The sequence below is a fragment of the Schistocerca nitens genome, chromosome 6 (assembly GCF_023898315.1).
Source record: "Schistocerca nitens isolate TAMUIC-IGC-003100 chromosome 6, iqSchNite1.1, whole genome shotgun sequence".
NCBI classification, from domain to species: Eukaryota; Metazoa; Arthropoda; class Insecta; order Orthoptera; family Acrididae; genus Schistocerca; species Schistocerca nitens.
The window spans coordinates 316322467-316338065 of NC_064619.1; positions in this window are offsets into that span (position 1 = coordinate 316322467).

Sequence of the window (15599 nt, forward strand, 5' to 3'; positions counted from 1 at the left end):
CTAAGAACTTATGGACCAACGCAATAATAGTAATAATAATGACAATAATGGTAACAAAAATAATAGTGGGAGATATAAAAGGAATTTATAACTGTACGAAATAGATGTTTTCTGATACAACTAATTCTGGGGAAAGGAAATTTAAGGATTTAGTACTAGCTAACAATACTGGGAAAAGAGGAAGGTCTTAAATGTTTCCTTATTCCAGTATTTGATCACAATATAAAGTCCTTCGACGATGACCGGTTTCAGTCAGTAATGACCATCAGACTGCAACCGGTCATCGTCGATGGACTTTATATTGTGATCAAAGACTGGAATAATAAAACATTTGGCAGTATCTGGGTCACTGTTTGTATTCGCGACTATGTCGCAGCTGGTGAGGAAGGTCTTGGTGGAAAGAACTATGTACGGGGTTAACGAGTGTGTACAGGCACAACGGTGGTCATTATTATTGTTTGAGTTCTGGATAGGGCGTGGTGGGCGGGTGGCATGGCGTGGACGTTCCCCTGACTGACGCCCATTCATTTTTCGTTCTGGGGCCACCTGAAATCTGTAGTCTATAGAACGCCCATTGAGACTGATGAAGAATTGATAGCCCGCATTATGGCAGCCACCGAAGCAATTTCCACTTTGCCAGGAGTGTCTGAAAGGATGCGGCAGTCACTCTAGAGTGACTGCACTGCGTGCATTCAAGCAGGATGGTGTGATTTCGAGCAATTTTTGTAGCCGTTTTCAAATAAAGGTTATGTAACTTCACACCGACTTCTCATTTACCTTGATGCCACAAATAAATTGAAATCTTTGTCCTGCAGTACCGCCACCATGGCGGCTGGGACGGCATGTTGTGTGCCTACACTCTTGGCACGGCGCAGCGCTGAAAGAAATAAGCCTTTTTGGGAATTGGAAATATTATTCTTTAATTAAATGAAAGGCAGGGAAGCATAGAGACTAAGGCACAGTTGAACTAATTGATTCATGATTCATCATCATCATCATCATCATCATCATAACTGTTCAGACATCACGCTTTTCACTCGGCTAAGAACTTCAAGCTTGATCTTTCGATCTTCTCTTTGATATGCACGTTCTATGGAACCTTTATGCTTAGGTGTGTATCCTGATTTTGTTAAAAATGAAACGATGTTTGGCATTGTTGGCTGGGGTATCGCACTGGATGGGTTCAGCCACCTGTCGGAAAGGATGTCCTTTCTCCCTGTACACTGGTCCTTTTGCTTGCTGATATTTGAGAGTTGCGTTATATGTGTATTTGTTGGGTGTAAGTGAGTGTAATGAATGTGTGAATGATGTAGTGTTATATGGGTGTGTAATGTATGATGATAATGATGAAGGTAGGAAAATGGTGAATCGCGGTGTGGTACACGGCCTACTATAAATCTGCGTGTATACAGATATTCCGCAAAGCCACCGTACGGTGCGTGGCGGAGGGTACCCTGTACCACTACTAGTCACTTCCTTTCCTGTTCCACTCGCAAAGAGGGCGATGGGAAAACGACTATCTATACGCCTCCTCTCGAATAGCGCCATGGGTGGCACCGAGCTTAACACAGCAATACGATCATCATCAACAGTGTCAGATGTTCTCACTTCATGAAACACTTCGGAGAGGTTTGGAATTTAATTTAGGGTATTGGCTTTACGCCATCATCTCTCCTCCACTTGCCGCCTAAATACTGGCAGTAAAACATTTCATCCACCATCATCAAATTTCGAAAGAGTTTACCTCCGAATCGAGGACCACCACACAGACCATGAAAGTGGGCCTGATTTTGGTAACCGCTCATCGCTCATTTGTTCCATACGAGATCTACAACTTCGATCGTATTCTAAGATTTTGTCATTAAAGTTGTAAATTTAGAGTCTCTGTTGTATGTTACCATTTCTTTTTCTGTTCCTCTTTCTCATCTCCACAGCTGATCGAAGAAATCGCATTTCGAAGTCTTCGATTTTACTTTCGCCTTTCCTAGCTCGTTCCACGCTTCAGTCCCGTATGAACCTACTAGTCTTTATGAAACGAATAAGGAGATACAAAAGAAGCCCCAAAAGTAGAATGGGGAGGCAACTGAACTGGAGCAGTCTGAAATATTGATAAGCGAGCGGTTTGACTAACGGACGCATATATGATACATGGAAATGTGGTCTCAAGGTGTAATGTGCACGTCATAGCTGTGCACACGTGGTCTGTTAGCCGAGGTATCTTTTATTCAGCAGTGACATGTAAAAATAGAGTACAACACCTGATACGCCTGCTGTCACGGACACCTGAATATTTGTGACTCCATTTGGAGGCTTCGGTGCTTTCGAGTTGGCGCTGCTTCCGAAATAGCCGCACTGGACAGCGGTCAACATGTTCCATATTCTGGACGGATTGAAACAGCTCAAGTAAACAGTTGTATACCTGTTGTGAAGACTTAAAAAATTGTACATCTAGGTGCATACTCCACAAGCTACCATACGCTAAATGTCGAAGTCGTTGCCTTTCCTGTTCCACTCGTAAATAAAGTGAAGAAAAAACAACTGGCTATATGCTTCTATACGATACTTGATACCTCCTGTCTTATTTTTACGTTTCTCACGCGATATCTACATTAGCGGTTGCACTTTAGTGCTGCGGTCTGTCACAAATTTCTGATCTCTAAACTTTCGCAGTAGTGTTTGGCGAAAAAGTTTGCTCCTCTCCTGAGATTCCCATTTGAATTCACGGAGCATTTACGTAATCTTAGAGTGTTAATCCAACCTAATAGTAACAAATCTAGCGACACGCCCTCGAATAGTTTCGAAGTTTTCCTTTAACCCGACCTGGTGGGGATCCAAACACTCGAGCGATACTCAAAAACGAGCCGCACGTGTTTTGTAAGCTACCTCCTTTAAAGATGAGGTACACTTTCCTAGATTTCTCCCAATAATCAGAAGTCAACCATTAGCCTTCCCTACAACCTACCTTACTTACATGCACGTTCTACGGCAACTTTACGCGTAGACACTTATTAATCGACGTGACTGTCAACCCGCACACCACTGACACTGTATTCGAAGATTACCCGGTTGTTTTCCTAATACCTGCATTCACTTTCATTTATCCACGTTTAGAGCAAGTTGTTATCCACCCGTTAGGGTAGCCGAGAGCGCTAATGCGCTGCTTCCTGGACTCGGGTAGGCGTGCCAGCCGTGGATCGAATCCGCCCGGCGGATTAACGACGAGGGCCGCCATCCTGGATGAGATTTTTAGGCGGTTTTCCACATCCCGCTAGGTGAATACCGACTGGTCCCCAAGTTCCGTCTCAGTTACACGACTCACAGATATTTGAAAACGTTCGCGCTATTTCATGACTTACACTAGACGCAGAAAGCTGGGGTACACTACCTCCATCCCGGGGGGTTCGGGGTGGCGTCAGGAAGGGCATTCAGCCACCCTCTGCAATTAACACTGCCAAATCCGTAATAACAAAGCCGAGCAAGAGCAAGTTGTCATTCATCATGTCAAATAGAAGTTCGGTCTGAGTCATCCTGTATCTTACTATAGTCATTCAACGACGATACTTTCCTACACATTATAGCATCGTGAGCAAACGGTATGCTGACTACTGTCTGACGCATTCTACACGTTTTTCATTTGACAGACAATTACAGAATGCGATTACAGTCATAAACGATTTCGGCCATAAATTGACCGAACAGGGAATAATTTGCCTATTACATGATTGTATCTAAAATAAAAACAAGACTTCTTATTGTTTATGTGTGCCGTACGAGGAATAATTCTGGAACAGATTACAACTGATTGTAGAGAACATTGTTCCTACAGACTCTGTAGCTTTCTGCAATAGGTCACACTTTTTTTGATTTGAATACCTTCTTCAGAAATGGTCAGATATAAAAGTATAATTAGCTCTAGAGAATAGCAACTGTGCATCGCTGTGGGTAGATATGAACCTATGCCGGATGCTTACGCACGTGTCACCTATCAGAATCGTACCTAGACGTGTCAGCTGTCCCATATCACTCCAACTGCACAAGACCCACATCATTACAGAGCGTCCACCAGCTTGAACAGACCTCTGCTGACATGTAGGGTCCACGGACTCGTGAGGCTTTCTCCATACCCGTACACGTCCATCCGCTCGATACAATTTGAAACGAGACTCGTCCGACGAAGTAACATGTTTCCAGTCATCAACAGTCGAATATCGGTAAAAGCTTTGTGTGGTGTAGTCATCAAGGGTACATGGGTGGACCTCCGAAAGCCCTTATCAATAATTTTTCGTTGAATGGTTCGCACGCTGACACTTGTTGAGGGCACTGCAATAAAAATAGGCAACAATTTCCGGGAGGGTATCACGGCTGTCACGCTGAACGATTCTCTCCAGTCGTTGTTGGTCCCATTCTTGCAGGATCTTTTTTCCAGCCGCAGCGATGTCGGAGATTTGATGTTTTACAAGTTCCCTGATATTCACGGTATGCTTGTGAATTGGTCGTTCGAGAAAATCCCTACTTCATCGCTACCTCGGAGATTCTGTATGCCATCGCTCGTGCGCCGACTAAAACACCTCTTAAATTATCATAACCTCCCATTGTAGGCAGCAGTACAATTGTGGCAGACGCTTGTTTTCTTATACAGGCGCTACCGACCGCAGCGCTTTATTCTTCCTGTTTACATATCTCTGTATTTGAATACGCATGCCTGTACCAGTTTCTTTGGCCATGCAGTTTATAAGCTGAGCTTCTTTCTTGCTACGTCTTACTTCTGCATGTACAGTTCCTGAGCCTTTTCAGTGTTTTCCTTCGTCCTTCATTTTCAGTCTGGTCATCAATTTTCACTTTGCCACTTATCTGGTAAATGTGATTTTGTGGAATGCAGAAAGAGAAACCAAAATGTTCATTAAACATGTCTGTCGGGCCATTACTTCATGCTCTACAATTCCTTCCCAGCAAAAACTCTAAATATTGATCATTTTAATATGAAGCAATATGCAGAGAATACTCTCGTATTCCGCAACGCTTAAATTTCGACTTAAAACTTGGAATATACAAATATGGGATTACTGCAAATGTGAAACGCCAAATAAGTCTACCATACTCAACACTAGATTATCGTGGCAAGTTATACTACCGAAGAAATAGAGCTTACTCCTTAGAAGTACTGTAATGTGATAACAGATGGCTGGAAACATACATTCCAGGAGACGGTCCGTTTTTTCCTGAGACATCTCTGTGTCAGCTAGAAGAAGCACGGCCTGAGTGAAATAATATGACAACCATCGGACGATCGCTCTTCCGTTGCTCTTTTGTAAAAAGATTGACTAGATACACATAGAAAAAAGCAACATATAAAAGACTGGGGAGAAAGTTTTTGCTATTGTATGGCGGAATAAGGTGATCGAAATCCTACCCTTCTTTTCAGAAGGACGACTTAAAATACCTACTGATTGGAATGCGTGTGTAATGAGTATGTCTTTCAGCATATCAAATACATTTTTCACTTCTAATGGAAACTAATCGAAAATAAACTCTATACCCATTTCTTTACAATATCGAACAAATTTTCTGGAAGTGAAACGGTTATTTCTGTCTAATGCTCAATTCTGTACTTGTTTCTGGATGAGCCTATATTCTCCACCCAAAATCTCATGGGGAAGTACACTATCTACAGGTATACACCCCTGTGTAATGCGAAATTGACCACTAGGTGTCGTGACAGGCTGGCCCCACCAGAGTGTAAGGGGGCGAGGAGTATTGCGTAGTCAGAAGAAAAACGGTAACAGCAGAGTGAGGCGTTCAGGAGTGGACTAGTCATTGGATGTCACCTGAATAACAGATCGAGCAGGGACTTTCAACCCTCCTGAAGCTGCCAAAGTCTACAGTTGGCGATGTGAGAGTGAAGTGGGAACGCGAAGAAACAACCACAGCTAAATCGAAACTAGGCAGCGCTAGTGTGCTGTCGGTCAGGGATCGTCTAGCATTGCGAAGGATGAAATCACTCGTGAGTTCAGAAGCGCTACGAGAAGCCCAACTAGCACTTGACTGGGCATAGGGACTTAAAAAGAACGGGTTACAATTATCGAGCTGCTCCTTATAAGCCAATATTTCTGTAGTCAGTGCTGGGCGATGCTTGAGGTAGTGTAGACAGCAACCCCACTGGACAGTGGATGAGTAGAAACGAGTGATTTGGAGCGATGAATCACGCTATACCCTGTGATGATACAGTGGGAGGGTTTGGTTTTGGCGAATGCCTGTAGAACGCTGCCTGCCATCTTATGTTGTACAAACAGTGAAGTTCAGGAGAGGCGGTGTTATCGTAGGGACCTATTGACTAGGGGTAACATTTTGCCTAATAATCAAAACGTCATGGGTTCCAATTGGCCTTAAAAAAACGCTAAATGCGGAAGGATTTTACAGCCTTGTGTACTGAGTACAATAGAGAAACGGTTCTGAGAGGATGATTGATTGTATCCGCATGAAAATGCACTCTGTCACAAAGCAGCGGCGAGCCAATGATCTGTGGACGATAAGATTCCTGAAATGGACTAGCCTCCTCACATCGGACCTGAGCACAATGGAACACATGTGGCAGTATTTAATGTGTTTTTATTTGCGATATTGACGATTAATAGGTTTTCTGAATTTTTTAAAGACTTCTTTATAACATTTAGATCGCTTGTCTGACGATTAATAGGTTTTCTGAATTTTTTAAAGACTTCTTTATAACATTTAGACCGCTTGTCTCCATCTCCTAATTATGTTGGAATTAACATTTGTGATGAACTAGACTGTAGACTTCGCTCCAGCGCCCAGCATACAACGTCACTATCTCCTCTGGTTTCAGGGGGTTGCCATTCCTCCAATACCTTCAGACACCTACTGAGAGCTTCCCCAGTACAGTTCAAGCCATCACAAAGGGGAACGTTAATGTCTACTAATAGTTGGCCGGATACCTAGGAATTTAAAATAGTCTATCACTTTATAAAATGAAAGCTTTTATGATGGTTCTGCTCCAGAAAATATAAGAATTGTGTTTTGTCGAGTTAAGGGGCAATCATTCGTCATATTTATGCCGCGCTTCCGGGACACCAGTACTTCACGTTCTTATATTTCGGCTATTCACCATGCAGCCAGCTTCAGGACGATTCGGCGACTGGATTCTGAGTGTCAAGACAGGCCTCTCAATACTGAAATAAGTGGGTATACTTGAACATTCGTAATTCAGTTACTGATTCGCTTTGAAGATGGTTGAATGGTTAACAGATCGGAAGATGTAGTGCTGCGCCGGCTGCATAACCAAAGATGATGGAATAGTCTATTCGCCATGAAAACTTTCAAGAAAGAAACACGAGAATCTTTTTGCTGTAATCGACGATCTGACATTGCCCGTTAAACTATTTGCTGCATCATTTAATTGCGTTTTACGAATTTCAAGACATCTCTTAAGGCGTCTGGAAACATACAAACTTGGAATAATTAGCCGCGTTCTCTGACAAATAATTAATACGTGTAATGTACGGAGGTATCTAGAGTGGAGATCTATGCCAATCTCCAGTTAACTTCACCTCTGTAACATTCATGTTCACAAGAAAAGCGTTGGTTCCGGAAAAGTGGTGGGCCTCATAGAGAACGCTGTGGAACCCTCCACTTTACAGAACCATAGTGAGAGTAATGTATAACAAGGTGGCCTCAGTATCGAATACTACACTGACGGAAAAAATCGCAACACCAAAAAATGATTAATGAAGAGTAACGTAATTTCGGGAATTTATTTGTCTAGGTAACGTAAGTGATTAACATTGTCAAGATCACAGGTTAATGTAAGCACAAGATAAGCTGTTGCAATGGGAAATGCTGGAAAATTACTAACTGGTGTAGCCGCCAGAATACTGCATTCAAGCATGCAACCACGCGTGGATTGTGTTGCACAGGTGCCGGCCGGAGTGGCCGTGCGGTTCTGGGCGCTACATTCTGGAACCGGGCGACCGCTACGGTCGCAGGTTCGAATCCTGCCTCGGGCATGGATGTGTGTGATGTCCTTAGGTTAGTTAGGTTTAATTAGTTCTAAGTTCTAGACGACTGATGACCTCAGAAGTTAAGTCGCATAGTGCTCAGAGCCATTTGTCGCACAGGTGTCGGATGTCAGTTTGTTGGTTAGAGTTCCATGCCTGTTGGACTTGGTCGGTCAATACTGGGACGGTTAGTGCTGTTTGTGGATCATGCTGGAATTGTCGTCCAACGATGCCCCATATGTGCTCGACTGGAGGCAGATCTGGTGATCGACCAGGCCACGACAACATGTCGATACTCTGTAGAGCACCGCTTTGGGTTAAAAGAGCGGAATGTAAGTGGGCGTTACCCAACTGGAAACACCCTGTAATGCTGTCAATGAATGGTGGTACAACAGGTAAATCACCTGACTGACGACATATTTGTAGTCGGGGTGTGTGGCATAACCACGAGTGTTCTCCTACTGTCATACGAAATTGCGCTCCAAACCATAACTCCGGGTGTAGATCCTGTGTGTCTAGCACACAGACAGATTGGTTTCAGGCCCTCAACTGGCCTCTTTCTAACTAATTCAGGCCATCAATGGCACCGAGGCAGAATCACCTTTCATCAGAAAACACAACAGACTCGACCCCGCCTTCCAGCGACCTCTCGTTTGATACCACCGAAATCGTCAAATAGCGGTCGTTTGGTGTCACTGGAATGCATGCTACAGGGTTTCTGGGTCGAGGCTGTCCTCGAAGTACCCAAGCCGGCCGCTATGGCCGAGCGTTTCTAGGAGCTTCAGTCCAGAACCGCGCTGCAGCTAAGGTCGCAGGTTCGAATCCTGCCTTGGGCATGGATGTGTGTGATGTCCTTAGATTAGTTAGGTTTAAGTAGTTGTAAGTCTAGGGCACTGATGACCTCAGATGTTAAGTCCCATAGTGCTTAGAGCCATTTGAATTTGAAGTACCCGATTTGTAATAGTTCGTTGTGTCACTGTGATGCCAAACCGCTGTTCAAATTGCTGGTGCACATGCAGTACGATGCGTCAGAGAGATACATCGAACACGATAGTGTTCCTTCTAGGTAGTGCTACGTGACCATCTGGACACGGTCCTGTTGTTACCGTATCTTTTCGTGAACACCACGGTCAGCAATCATGTACAGTGCCAAATCTTTCTGCAGTAACGCAGAAGGAACATCCAGCTTCTCGTTCACTCAGTGAGGTGTTGATAACGGCGTCTTTGTCACCTTAAAGGCATTCTTGACTAACATTAACTCACCAAGTCCAGTCCCAAAGGCAACTAACTCTTAAGATCGTTACTGCCGGTCGCTGTGACCGAGCAGTTCTAGGCACTTCAGTCTGGAACCGCGCTGCTGCTACGGTCGTAGGTTAGAATCCTGCCTCGGGTATGGATGTGTGTGATGTCCTTAGGTTAGTTAGGTTTAAGTAGTTCTAAGTCCAGGGGACTGATGACCTCAGATGTTAAGTCCCATAGTGCTCAGAACCAGTTGAACCATCTTAACACCGTTACAATGTGTATTTAAAGCAAACCTGATTCGCATAATCATATTATGCGACTGGTGCGAAATTGAATAGACATCATCCTTCAGAGGTAGAAAGACACCTAACCATTTTCGTTTATGTTGTTGAGATTTTTTCTCCTCGGGTTTCTTATGTTGTGCCCATTCTCGAGAACAATCCTTATGCAGTCTGATTAGACGGGGTAAGTGTTGTGCCTACTCTCGACAATAATCCTTATGCAGTCTGATTAGAGGGGATAGGTGTTTACTTCAGTCCGCTTGCACCAGGTTGTCGGCCAGCGCTGCGCAAGGACTATGCCCGAGCCCAGAGGTGTCGAGCGGGTCAGCGCGCCGTAGATTGGCAAACGGCTGGGCGCCGCCGGTGTTCGCGATCTATCCGCACGGAAAGCGCGTGGAACCTCCGCCACCCGGCCTGCTCTGTCCCGGAGCGACGTTGCGAAACCTCCGGGCCCACCATGGCGGCAGCCGCGGCCGCCATGTTGACCCGGTGGTGCTCGGTTCTCGACCGCAGCGCGCCGGGCCCAGCCGCGCTGCGCGGCGACCTTTGCCAATGAACGCCCGTGACCGGAACACGGGGTCGTTGACACCACCGCTTCGCCAGCACGTGGCAGCGTCAACAACAAGATGGCCGCCGCCGCCGCCACGTCCGTGTCTGCGCACGCTGGTGCCAAAAACTTTTCCCAGTGGCCCCAGCTGCTATCTGCCACTCGCCCGGCGCCATTGTTCTCTGTTGGACCGGCACGTAATGTCGGGGCGTCACATATCCTGCGTGAGTTGTCTTGCTGTTCCACTTGACTGTGTACAGCTTCGCAGGCTTACACGAGCCACCTGCCGTCTGGTTTTTAGATTGCACAATGTGCAAACAGATGTTGTCATATTAGTTGTGATCCACCTTATAAGTTTAGTACTCATGTAATGTACAACTGAAGGTTGGTGGTTAAAGCCCTGGAGCACAGAGACTTTGAAAACATTTTAAAACTGAAATCCAGTGTTGCCAAGTCTTACAGGAACACTCATCAGTCAGTATCACACCATCACCTGAAACATAAAATGTGCTGCCTTCTTCAAATGAGCTGTGACCAATGCTGATGATTTCATTATTGAGCAGAGTTTTGAGTGGTATTACTCTTTTACTGTAACAGTCTCCATGAGTTGAGAAACAGAAGTCCATAAATAAAATCGTGGTTGGCAGACATGCAGTAGTAGGCTGGAAGCGAGCCCACCCACCCTTTCCGTAAACAAGTTCAGGTGAATGCTAGAACATTTCCTCCAGTAAGTTATTAACTCATCCTTCCTTTTCGTTGTTCCTCTCAGGTAGTGTTGCAGCCTTATTAAAAGTTAGTTTTACACCCAAATATTTTTATATTAGTTCTTATTTGCAGCCAAAATAAGAAATGTGCAGGATGTTCTTCTCCCCAAATTCACAATCATCGGTGTGCGAATTTTTTTATAAGTGGAATGAGGAGCACAATTTCGGGGGGTAAATGCGAATGAATGAATCAGTGATTATGCAGTGTCTGATGTGAGATGTCCTTAACAGAAATGACTCTGCCTTTATTTATGTTTGGATATCAATTCCTCATGAAGACATTGCCATGGATTTTGGACTGAGGATTATTTGGCTTTTTAGTCCAGTACACACAAAATTATCATGAGTTCTTATTCGATTTTCTGTTCATTGTCGTCTAAGGTGCTACAGTCATGGACTGTGCGGCTGATCCCGACGGAGGTTCGAGTCCTCTCTCGGGCATGGGTGTGTGTGTTTGTCGTTAGGTTAACTTTGGTTAAGTAGTGTGTAAGCTTAGGGACTGATGACCTTAGCAGTTAAGTCCCACAAGATTTCACACACATTTGAACATTTGTTCATTGTCTCTTAGACATCACCCAGTCAGGTTTTTTGGGACACATGTTAGAAAAAAACTGAGCACAACTTTGTTGTTTAGCTCCCATGGTGCTTCACCATGGACCTTGGCGCAGTGGTAATACCGTTTCCCAATAGGTCACAGAAATTAAGCGCTGTCGGGCTGGGTATCACGTGGATGGGTGACCGACCAGAACTACCGAGCTCTGTGGCGAGCGGGGTGCACTCAGCCCTTGTGACGCCAATTGAGGAGCAACCTGAGAAGTAGTGCCTCCGGTCACGAAAACTGAACGGTCGCAAGAATGGTGTGCTGACCACACGTCCCTCCATATCCGCATCCAGTGACGCCTAGGGGATGAGGATGAGACAGTGGCCGACCGGTAACGTTCGGCCTGCATGGCCAATTCAGAAGGAGTCTAATGGTATTTCACACAAAAGATTAGCTGTCAACTGGAGGATGTTACAGGATACTGGCTAGTAAGAATATGTAAATTTGATAATTTGTGTGCAGTGCAACCTTCATTGATGTCCTCTACTTGTTTGATTTCCATTTCCCAGACAACTTAGCTATGTGGAGTGTGTTGTAATGGTTGCTAATTTCTGACCATAGTTTCTTATCCATAAACCATTTCACATTCATTAGTTATTATATATATATATATATATATATATATATATATATATATATATATATATATATATATATATATATATATAGGGTTTTACAAAAAGGTATGGCCAAACTTTCAGGAAACATTACTTCTCTTCAAATCACATTAATCATGGAATGGAAACACACAGCAACAGAACGTACCAGCGTGACTTCAAACATTTTGTTTCAGGAAATGTTCAAAATGTCCTCCGTTAGCGAGGATACATGCATCCACCCTCCGTCGCATGGAATCCCTGATGCGCCGATGCAGCCCTGGAGAATGGCGTATTGTATCACAGCCGCCCACAATACGAGCACGAAGAGTCTCTACATTTGGTACCGGGGTTGCGTAGACAAGAGTTTTCAAATGCCCCTATAAATGAAAGTCGAGAGGGTTGAGGTCAGGAGAGCGTGGAGGCCAAGGAATTGGTCCGCCTCTACCAATCCATCGGTCACCGAATCTGTTGTTGAGAAGCGTACGAACACTTAGACTGAAATGTGCAGGAGCTCCATCGTGCATGAACCACATGTGTCGTACTTGTAAAGGCACATGTTCTAGCAGCACAGGTAGAGTATCCCGTATGAAATCATGATAACGTGCTCCATCGAGCGTAGGTGGAAGAACATGGGGCCCAATCAAGACATCACCAACAATTCCTGCTTGATGCTAGTACTGTAGAGCAATGAGTCGCATGTCAACACAAGCACCGAAGTCAACATTACCTTCCTTCAATTGGGCCAACAGTCGGTGAATCGAGGAAGTACAGTACATGCCGACGAAACTAAAATGAGCTCTAACATGGAAATTGAGCGTTTCCGGACACATGTCCACATAACATCTTTCCTTTATTTGTGTGAGAGGAATGTTTCCTGAAAGTTTGGCCGTACCTTTTTGTAACACCCTATATATATATATATATATATATATATATATATATATATATATATATATATATATCAGCATTTCGTGCTTCCTGCAAGAAATGAAGAGGTACATTCTGTAATGTGAAGAGCTACGAGATTTCAGGGTAAGGTTCGATTTTTCCGCGATGTTATAGGAGATTGCTCAGCAAGGACATGTCCAGGCCATTCGTGGCCTCAGTTGTTGTATCACATAGATATGTAGCCACTTCTGCTTGTATAAGCCTCACTGGCGTCTAGTTTTTTGTGGTTTCGCCACTCGCTAGTGGCGCCCGCGGCGTGGGAAGGTCAGTTAATTGTCACGGATGAGGAAATTCACGTTAGTGCGCAACGAGCGGCGCGAACCGTCCGGTGGTCAGCGGCGGTGTCCGCCACGGGCGCGGTGTCAACGGCCGGTCGCGTTCGGCGAGGAGTTCGTTGGCTTCTTGACCTCGCCACGTGTCGGCGCGGCGCGGGGTCCTTGCACCAGGCGCTACACGTGGAGCCGAGCCTAGCCGGGCCTCCCCCTCTGCGGCCACTTGCGTAACGGGTGACCTTGGCGGGGGGCGCCGCCGGATGGCGCGCAACTCGGCCGGGTTTGTGCAGCGGCAGCGGTGGTGGCAGCACTGCCGGTGGAGGGGTTCAGCGACCCCTGGCCACGTGGAGGCTGGCCGCACGTGGCAGCCCGCAGCCCGCGCCGCCGCCCCCGGCTCCGCCGCTGGGACACCCTTCCTTGCACAGCCGCTTCCTGCGTGCGCCTCGCTGTTAGGGGAGGCTCCCCTCGCGCGCCCACTACTGACCTCAGCACAGGGCGCGCCCCAACCTCTCCGGTTTCACCGCCGGCGCATGAGTAATTTAACTCACTTTACTTTGTTGCCGGATCATGCGCACGGTATTTATTTAACTTTGAAGTACAGCCTGTTATCTAGGTATCTAACGCAACTCATATTAAATGCATAGCGGTAATGCCCTTCAAAAGCGCAAATCGTGATGATCATTGTTCACTTTGTCCTTATGAAACCTCCCTGATATACAACATCTACATCTACATTTATACTCCGCAAGTCACCCAACGGTGTGTGGCGGAGGGCACTTTACGTACCACTGTCATTACCTCCCTTTTCTGTTCCAGTCGCGTATGGTTCGCGGGAAGAACGACTGCTGGAAAGCCTCCGTGCGCGCTCGACTCTCTCTAATTTTACATTCGTGATCTCCTCGGGAGGTATAAGTAGGGGGAAGCAATATAATCGATATCTCATCCAGAAACGCACCCTCTCGAAACCTGGACAGCAAGCTACATCGCGATGGAGAGCGCCTCTCTTGCAGAGTCTGCCACTTGAGTTTGCTAAACATCTCCGTAACGCTATCACGCTTACCAAATAACCCTGTGACGAAATGCGCCGCTCTTCTTTGGATCTTCTCTATCTCCTCCGTCAACCCAATATGGTACGGATCCCACACTGATGAGCAATACTCAAGTACAGGTCGAACGAGTGTTTTGTAAGCCACCTCATTTGTTGATGGACTACATTTTCTAAGGACTCTCCCAATGAAGCTCAACCTGGTACCCGCCTTACCAACAATTAATTATATGTGATCATTCCACTTCAAATCGTTCCGTACGCATACTCCCAGATATTTTACAGACGTAACTGCTACCATGTTTGTTCCGTTATCATATAATCATACAATAAAGGATCCTTCTTTCTATGTTTTCGCAATACATTACATTTGTCTATATTAAGGGTCAGTTGCCACACCGTGCATCAAGTGCCTATCCGCTGCAGATCTTCCTGCATTTCGCTACAATTTTCTAATGCTGCAACTTCTCTGTATACTACAGCATCATCCGCGAAAAGCCGCATGGAACTTCCGACACTATCTACTAGTTCTTTTATATATATTGTGAAGAGCAATGGTTCCATAACACTCCCCTGTGGCACGCCAGAGGTTACTTTAACGTCTGTAGACGTCTCTCTCCATTGAGAACAACATGCTGTGTTCTGTTTGCTAAAAACTCTTCAATCCAGCCACACAGCTGGTCTGATATTTCGTAGACTCTTACTTTGTTTATCAGGCGACACTACGGAATTGTATCGAACGCGTTCCGGAAGTCAAGGAAAATAGCATCTACCTGGGAGCCTGTATCTAATATTTTCTGGGTCTCATGAACAAATAAAGCAAGTTGGGTCTCACACGATCGCTGTTTCCGGAATCCATGTTGATTCCTACAGAGTAGATTCTGGGTTTCCAGAAACGACATGATACGCGAGCAAAAAAACATGTTCTAAAATTCTACAACAGATCGACGTCAAAGATATAGGTCTATAGTTTTGCGCATCTGCTCGACGACCCTTCTTGAAGACTGGGACTACCTGTGCTCTTTTCCAATGCTCTTTTCCAAATGCAATTAAACAAAATAAAACCAAGAGACACAGACATTTGCAGTTTGCGGCATTACATGAAACGTCTTAAAATGTTGTGTGTAGATTTTTTTCTAAACTGTTTTTGTTTTATTGCAGGTGCCGCAGAAATGACTACACCTCAACAGAGATGCCAATCTTGGCGTGATATGTATAAGCGAAATCACCCACTGCTGTCCAAATAATTTCCCCAATGAATTTCCAAGGGCAGGAAGCAAAGAAGGAA